Source organism: Ornithodoros turicata, unplaced genomic scaffold, assembly GCF_037126465.1.
Source record: "Ornithodoros turicata isolate Travis unplaced genomic scaffold, ASM3712646v1 Chromosome24, whole genome shotgun sequence".
NCBI classification, from domain to species: domain Eukaryota; kingdom Metazoa; phylum Arthropoda; class Arachnida; order Ixodida; family Argasidae; genus Ornithodoros; species Ornithodoros turicata.
In genome coordinates, this window is record NW_026999345.1 from 877,164 (window position 1) to 886,505 (window position 9,342).

The following is a 9,342-nucleotide window of genomic DNA, read 5'->3' on the forward strand; positions in this document are numbered from 1 at the left end:
CAAAATTGTGGGGGGTCGAGAAGCACTCATTGGATCATTTCGCCTGGAATGATCGTGTGTCACTTAATGTGTTGCAGTATAGGAATTGGGTTGGTGATGTCTGTTGTGACAATTGAGATACCGTTGAGATGGAGCAACTGCTAGGCTAGGTAAGTTATTTTGTGCATCATTTGCGTGTACAGCAGAAGATTATATTTTTCAAGCATTCCACATGGCTGTGTTAAAAAAAGTCCAAAGCTTACCACCATGCCGCAGCTTTGCGTGAGTTAGGTTTGTGAGCAGGAGAACATGGACAGCTTCTGCAAGTCTTCGCAGTTGTAACCAGGGTGTCGAACCGAACCCGAACCCGAAGCGAAAACCGTACCCGAACCGTTATTTTTGCCGGAACCGAACCCTAACCCGAACCGAAATTTTCGGAACACTGCTGAACCCGAACCGGAGCAGAACCATAAAAAATAATAGCGGTAACCGGTTCGCAACAAAACGGTTCGGGCATAGAAGTCAGCACAAGAGTTCCTCTCTATCCCCGAACGAAGACACAATGGTATCATCGTCACGCGCCTATATCATGAATTTCAGAAATTTTCACCTAGCAGTGAGACGACGACGTATAGTAAGTATACTTTCAGCATCTTTTTAACATTTTGAAGCTCAGTTGTCCTTGTGAGCGCCCAGGCTGGCGCCCCACGAACGCGGTGATGCGGCGTCTACTCTTCAGAGACGAGGTGCCACGCGGACGAATGCAACAGGAATGGAGTAGGCCAGTTATGTAGCTCTACACGACGAATATGTGATCAAATAAGCGCCCAAGATTTCTTTTTACACGTGAGCAGTAAAAATTAAACAAGTCAGAAACATGAGAAGTGGAAAAGGAGCGTACGCAGAACGGTGCCTGTTTGATTGGTCGTGGTTTGAAAAGTAAATGTGGTTCTGCTTATTGGTAGTGCAGTTGTGTCGTGATACATTGCCTTGGTGAGGTGGATTAACTAGTACACTGCTGTGAGCTCGGACAGAGTAAGGCTGGCAGGCTTATTTGCGACATGCTTCAGTACGGTTTCAGATCGATTCACGCTACGAAGGCAGTGTGTCGGCAAGTACTGTCGTCTATCTTACGCTGTCCATCTTATTGGCCTTCCTTTAAGTTTATCTTGCTGGCACTGTGCGTGTGAAAAAGAGATTTTGGGAACAGAAAGTAGCGGGACAACACCGCTTCATCAGCGTGGACTCTATTTGCAATAAGTGTTCATCCATTTCTTATTTCTCTCGCTAAAGAGCTACCTCACCGCTAAAGACGTCAATGCAGACAACAGCAGTAAGCTATTAGTCACGCATTTCCTGATAAAAGCAGTTTTATGGAACATACAAAACGGAAGCGTTGAACCGGTTCGCGAACCGGTTCGGGGCTGCGAACCGGTTTGCGAACCGGTTCGGTTTTTGGCGTGGCCGAACCGGAGCTGAACCGGAACGAAATCAAAACAACGCGAACCCGAACCCGAACCAAACCCGTATTTTTTGCGGTTCGACACCCTGGTTGTAACCAGTGCTGTTGCGGAATGACACCAAGTGTACAAGGAAGGCAATAGAAGAGAAGCCAATGCCTCCACTCGCTGGCTTTCCAGAAACTGCGTTCTTCCAAGGGCTTCGGTAATCTCGTGAAACAGTGAGGAGGCTTTATGTTCAGGAGGCGGTTGTTGATAACTTGATGGGCAGAGTTAACACTTCCTGAAAATGACATTATATATACATATACATGATTTGTAAAAGAAGCTTAAGTGTGGCAGAGCAAAATGACGAAACATTATGACGCACCCTGGCTCACTGAAGATAAAACAATTTCCGTCATATGTTTGGTCACGCCAAGAAGGACGCAGTGCATGTAGTCTACACTCTGTCCCCAAAGAACGTCGTAGTGCAACAGGTTTACAAGTGCCGGAGGCCCCTTGATTCCATTAACTGGACGACCATACTTCAGAGCCTGCTGCATGTCCCTCGTCACTCCACCTGGTGTTCTCTCACTAACTGGGGCAGTCGCAGGAAACCTCATAGTACCTGTAACAATAGGACGTACATGTCCAGATGCGCAATGAAGTGCATGCCAAAAGGCAGTCAATGAGTAAAACCTCACCTACCATCTATACGCTCTCCTTTGATGAAGCACCATCGGCATGAGAAATATCCGCTAAAAAGCATGTGATTCTGCACAGCCGCGCGTGCTGGTGAGTCTACACAGCAGCTCAACACAGATACCCGTGATGACTAATTTTCGCCATTGTAATGCCAGTCGAACAAGGGCGTGCAGTTGACTTCTGCAAACTTCTCCATAAAGATAACCATATTAGGATGTGTTTTGCCAAACCAAAGTCCACCGACTACGCAGTTCTGAAACCTAATTGCGGATGACAACTCATTCACTGTAAATTGAATTGGCCAAACAGACATTTTGGAGGACTTGTATAGCGGACTCCCGTCAGTGTTGAACGTTATCGTGATGTCAGACCATCCCAGATGTCCATCTTTATGCAACTTTCTATGCAGCGACCCACTTGTGATGTCTGTTATTTCATCCTTTGTCCTGTCCTGGTCAAGTTTCTTCAGGTTTGTATAAAGAGCATCAGCATTTCTGGAGATAACGTTCTTCACTTGGTGCTCAAAGTTAACGATACTGAAAAAGTGACCTGTATTTTGTTACTCTGTCTGCTCACGTGACAACCTACAGGTGGGACAGGAAAGGTTTTCACCATCTGCTTCTTCAACTAGGAGTGTTTTGCAATGTTCACAGTAGAAATGATGTCTCAGAAACTTGCATTTTCGTGCCGTCCATACCTTTCGATGCATGTACTTGCTGTGTGGAAGAACATTGTTGCTATCAAATAGTGCATTAACAAGGTTGAGGAGGTCACCCACAGCTGTCCACGTTAATCCATGAGCAACAATGAATGACATGATCATTGAGATGGCTTCCACCTTTTTTGTCTTTGAGTTTGGCAATGTGCTCTCACTATACTCTTGAAAGGCATCAGGGAGTACCTCGCCTCGCGTGAAATCAGGTATGTTTGTCGAGGTGTCACACTGATCTGTATCGGTTTCATGATCAGTTTCACATTCACTCAACTCATCAATAGCAGTGTCATCACTTGCGCAACTGCTGCTGCATTCCTCATCCCTGGAAGATGCGTGGACGATTTCAGGTACAACACATGGTGAAGGGTGACGTTCAGATGAGTTCAGATTCACTGATTCTACAGAGGATGTAGCCTCACTTGCGGCTTCATGGCGGGATGCTGCTAGTCGGTCATTATTGTTAGCTGCTGACGGTCTTTGTCTTCTGTAATAAAGCGTCGACCGCGGAACCTCGAACGGTTGATCCTTCTCAAGGTATTGCTTTTTGCGCTTTTTACCTCGTTGACGCCTCAGCATGCTTACGAACTTACGAACGATGCGCTGTCAAATGCTTGTTGTTTGTTCCCGGGCTTTTGCGTCGTAGAAAGCTCAAAGCGAAGTGCTGGCACAACTATTATAATAATTAAAATAAGGAAACAGGCCCCATTGCGTGTGAAATTGAATTCTAATTCTCTATTGTTTCTGTGTCTACCATTTCGGAATTATATCTTCCACTTTTCATCGGTCATGAAATTTTTAGGAACTACATCGCTGCAGTTGCGGAAGTGGCGCAGCAGGAAGTCGCCGCCTCACAGCAGCATCGTTCACGGCGCCAATGTTTCATTCCTGCGCAGACCGCGCGTTTTGTGTTGTGAAGTTTTTGGCTTTTTTTTTCACGCCGCATGTACTTTTGTGTGTCAAATTACGCCGAGTTATTTCACACTCACGTGAATGCAACTCTCGGTACTGTGCCCAAAAGCAGTGTGTTCTCTCGCAGACGATCCACGCGTTCGTTAAATACGTGGATGACGGTATGGAAGCTGTGCTTCCTTTCAGTCTTATTAAAGATTTTCGTCCGGCAACAACGAATGGCTGCAAGAAAGTCATTAGGGAGGCATTTTGGTGTGACGAAGATGGTGAATTAGCTGGCTATTACTCTGCAGAGGTGAAAATGTTAGCAGGTAAGTTAGTTTCGTTCTTGTCACATGGTTTCGTATTGCCACGAATCATCATCGCGAAACTTCCAGGGCAGGCACGAAACGGTACATTTCATCCCGGCGCATGCTGAAGAAGAAGCAAGAAGCTTCCAGACACATCGCCTGCTCTCTGGCAAACGTAAGTGCTCTTTCTAGTGTTTTCGGCGCGACGCTTAAATGCTTGTGCGCTGCTGGAGCATTCATTCTTTGGACTCAGTTGTGTTCAGAGAGCTATCACTCTTGTGTTTTGCTACCAAGTAGTCTAATAAACCGTTCGCTGTTTATTCGACGACTCGCCGACCCATTTCGCTTCGTGACATTTCTGGTGGAGGTGCGGGGCATTCGTTGTCCAACGGCCTGGAAGACCAACTGCGACAAAGCAGAAGACAGCTTGGTCTGCCTGCAGAATTCGGTCCATTAGAACCCCCTAAACGCAAGAAGAAGATGACTGCGGAGACCAGTACCCAAGTGGCGCAACCTGTTGCCACGCCCATAGCTCCTGCATGGTCGCCGAAGACATTCAGCGGGGAGTATTACGACGACGTGGACGATTGGGTCGACCACTATGAGCGGATCGCCAAGTTCAACAACTGGAGTGACGACCAGAAGCTCGTCAACGTCTATTTCTCCCTGGATGGCACCGCGAAGACATGGTTCGAGAACCGGGAGACTTCGCTCCTGGGACGTCTTCAAAAGCAAACTCCGCGAGGCGTTCGCTTTTCAACAACGAGCTGAACGCGCTGAACATCTGCTCCAGAGACGGATCCAGCTGCCAAACGAAAGCGTTACAGGCTTCGTCGAAGATGTGTTGCGGCTCTTCCGGCGAGCTGACCCCAAAGCATCCGAGGAGAAGAAGGTTCAGCGACTCATGAGGGTCGTAAAAGAATAAATTTTTCGCGCCCTGTCCCGGGATCCACCCGCCACGACAGACGCTTTTCTGGACGAAGCCGTCCGCATTGGGAGGACCCTGCTCTCTCGCGCTACCGTCAACGAACGACACCAGGACTACGAGGCTTTCTCCACGACCGCTGGCCTCGACGTCGGATCGCTCAGACAGCTGATTCGAGAGGTGGTACGCGAAGAAGTACGAGCTCTCCTCTGTCCTGAGAAGGCTCAAGACCCTTTGTCTTCGATCGGTGCGATCATGAAGGACGAGGTTCAGCAGGCAATCCAGACATCGTCAACCGCCAACCCCGACGCCGAAGTACCGAGACCAACCTACGCCGCCGCTGTGAGACAGGTGCCACCTACTCGTCCGTCGTGCTACGGAAACCGTTGGACCCCTCCTCGGCCTGCCCAACCTACCCGAGCGTCCCGCCACACTGTCAGTCGTTTCGCAAAACGGACGTACGGACTCCCGACTTCAGACCGCTCTGCTACCATTGCGGAGAGGCCAACCACGTCTATCGCCGATGTCGCTACCGACGACTTGGCCTTCCCGGTTTTTCACCCAACGCCCCCCGCCCCCAGCGCGGTAGTCGCCCCGCCGCAATTGAAGACTATCTACGGCAGCAGAATGCTTCTGCTGGCTTGCGACGCGACCTGTCCCCGAGCGTCCCCCACCGTAGCAGGTCGCCAGGAAGAGCACGTTCCCCGTCACCGGCAAGACGACCTGTGTGGCGCAGCCCTAACCGGGAAAACTGAAGACTGCAGCTCCGGGAGGTGAAGCTGCGGACCGACGACAAGTTACAATTCCTCCAACTCGGCGAACAGCAACGCAGCACCAACACGACGCTCGAAAAATTACCAATAACCTGAAAATACTCATCGACGGCCATGAGATGATTGCGTTAATCGATACCGGAGCCGACGACTCTGTTATAAGTGGTAGGTTGGCTAAGAAGCTTTGCAAGGTGCAAACGAAGTGGGATGAGCCTAACATCGGCACTGCTGGTGGACACGTCGTAAAACCGACTGGCCGATGCACGGCAGTCATACAAGTGCGTGACATCCAGTACGTCGTCAGTTTTGCCGTCTTGCCGAACTGCCCACGGGATGTAATACTCGGAATGGACTTTCTAGTCGAAAACGAAGCAATCATCGACTTCACAAATGGAGTTATCTCTTTTAAAACGCCGGGAACAGCAGAAGACAAGTGGTGGGCACGAATAACCCCGGAGAAACGCGCAAACACGGATGTAACCGCCGTGACGACTCAACACGTCAACCTGCCTCCCTTGTCGTCAGTCCTTGTGACCGCTACGTGCGAGAGAGCACCGACTGGCTGTTTGTTGGCTGAAGGCAACACGCAACTTCTCCTCGAACGAGGAATTGGGATAGCAAGAGGAATTGTGCCTGTAAGGAACGGAATATTCGAACTCCTGGTCACAAATTTTCGCCCGGAGCCACAACACCTGGCGAACGGCACGAAGATAGCCGTCATCGTAGACCAATACACCACCACGGATGTTTGCCTGATGGACACTGCTCGCATCGCGGTCACCACGGAACACGAGGCTGGACATTTCGACGTAAACCCTCAACTCAATACAACTCAAAAGCAAACCCTTCTCCAGATGCTCAACGATTTCAGTGACTGCTTCGCTGCATCGTCGAAAGTAAGACAAACGCCCATTGCGAAGCACTGCATCATCGTCGACGAAAAGGCCCGTCCAATTCACCGCATGCCGTGCCGGGTCTCCTGCAAAGAGCGAGAAACGATCCGAACGCAAGTAGAAGAGATGCTAAGAGATGATATTATCCAGCCGTCGACCAGTCCGTGGGCATCGCCGGTAGTACTAGTGAAGAAGAAGGATGGAACACTCAGGTTCTGCGTCGACTACCGGAAACTCAATGAGATAACGAAGAAGGACGTCTACCCGTTACCGCGCATCGACGACACGCTCGATCGCCTTCAAAACGCAAAATTTTTCTCTTCCATGGACCTCAAGACGGGGTACTGGCACATTGAAGTCGACGAACGGGACCGTGAGAAGACTGCCTTCGTCACTCCGGATGGACTTTACGAATTCAAGGTTATGCCTTTCGGCCTTTGCACAGCACCAGCGACGTTCCAGCGTGTTATGGATACAGTTCTCGCCGGGTTGAAGTGGCAAACCTGCCTGGTGTACCTCGACGACGTTGTCGTCTTCGCGAGAACATTCGAAGAACATGTTGAACGGCTAAAGCAAGTCCTCGAGGCTATCAGAACCGCAGGGCTGACGTTGAAGCCTCAGAAGTGTCGATTCGGCTACGAGGGACTGAGATTTCTCGGCCATCTCGTGAGCAGCGACGGCGCGCGCACCGACCCCGAGAAGACGGCGGCCATCGCAAATTACCGTGTTCCTTCTAACGTGAAAGACGTTCGAAGCTTTCTTGGCCTTTGCGCCTACTACCGACGGTTCATTCCGAACTTTTCAAGAATTGCGTCACCCCTGAATGCCCTCACGAAGGACGGATCCACGTTTATCTGGAGTGAAGCCCGGCAACAGGCGTTTGATGAATTCAAGACGCGTCTACAGACCGCACCCGTGCTTGCCCACTTCAATCCAAACGCCGAAACAGAAATACACACCGACGCATGCAACAATGGTCTAGGAGCCGTGCTCGTTCAACTTCACGACGGCGTCGAACGTGTCATCGCTTACGCAAGCAGAACGCTAACCAAGGCAGAGAAGAACTATTCGACGACCGAAAAAGAGTGCCTTGCACTCATATGGGCCATCACAAAGTTGCGCCCCTACCTGTACGGACGGCCGTTCAAGGTGGTAACAGACCACCATTCTCTGTGCTGGCTGGCTGGTTTAAGGGACCCCTCAGGACGCCTAGCGAGATGGAGCCTCCGATTACAGGAGTATGACGTGACCGTCACTTACAAGTCAGGAAGAAAACACAACGACGCCGACTGCCTGTCCCGAGCACCACTCCAGCGACAGAACAACAGCCTCGAGGACGACGACGCCTTCCTCGGTCTAATGAGCGCGACTACCATGTCTACCAAGCAGTATAACGACCCCGAATTGAAGACACTCGTCGACTATCTGCAGGGCCGCGCCGACAATGTTCCTCCCATCTTCAGAAGATCACTCCCAAGTCTTTCCGTACGTAATGGTGTTCTCTACAAAGAGAACCACGCACCACAAGGCGCTACGTGGCTTCTCGTTGTGCCTGGGGACATGCGCATCGAGATTCTTGAATCCTGCCACGACGAAGCGTCATCAGGTCATTTGGGATACAGCCGGACACTGGCCCGTATAAGGGAAAAGTACTACTGGCCAAAACTGGCCAAGACCGTACACCACTACGTAAGGACGTGCCGGGAATGCCAACGACGAAAAACGCCGCCGGTACGACCTTCTGGGTACCTCCAGCCAATCGTACCACCGTCGGCGCCGTTCGAGCAGATTGGGATGGATCTACTCGGGCCCTTCCCACGTTCGTCTTCCGGAAATAGTTGGATAATCGTCGCCACCGAGTACCTGACACGCTATGGTGAGACTAAGGCGCTTCCACAGGGCACAGCAACAGAAGTGGCGAAGTTCTTCATGGAGAACATCGTACTACGGCACAGAGCTCCGACCGCCTTAATCACCGATAGGGGAACGGCATTTACAAGCAGGCTAACATAAGAAATACTTCGACTCAGCCACACCGCTCACCGGAGGACAACGGCGTACCATCCTCAGACGAACGGGCTCACCGAACGCCTAAACAAAACCCTTACCGACATGATTTCGATGTACGTCGACGTCGAGCACAAGACATGAGACGAAATACTGCCTTACGTCACGTTCGCCTATAACACGGCTGTCCAGGAAACAACGGGATTCACACCGTTCCGCCTTGCACACGGCCATGACGCATCAACTATGCTGGACGCGATGCTGCCCCACGAACCCAGTGATGTGGAAAACGACGCTCTGGACTTCACATAGCGAGCAGAAGAAGCCCACCAGCTGGCCAGACTACGGATTGGTCAACAACAACGCGTCGATGAAAGAAGATACAATTTGCGCCGACGAGACGTACGCTTCAGTCCAGGCGACTTGGTATGAGTTTGGACGCCGATTCGACGACGAGGCCTGAGCGAGAAGCTACTGAAACGGTACTTCGGTCCCTACAAAGTACTTCGACGCATTGGAGACCTGGATTACGAAGTGGTACCTGAGGGCAGCGTTCCCTCTCGATGACCCCCGAGGACTGAAATAGTTCACGTCGTTCGACTCAAGCCGTACTACAGCAGGTAGTGCTGAAGACTGGCTGGAAGGAAACACCATGAAAAAAAAGAAGGAGAAGAAACGGCACCGAGACGATGCCCGTCTACGGA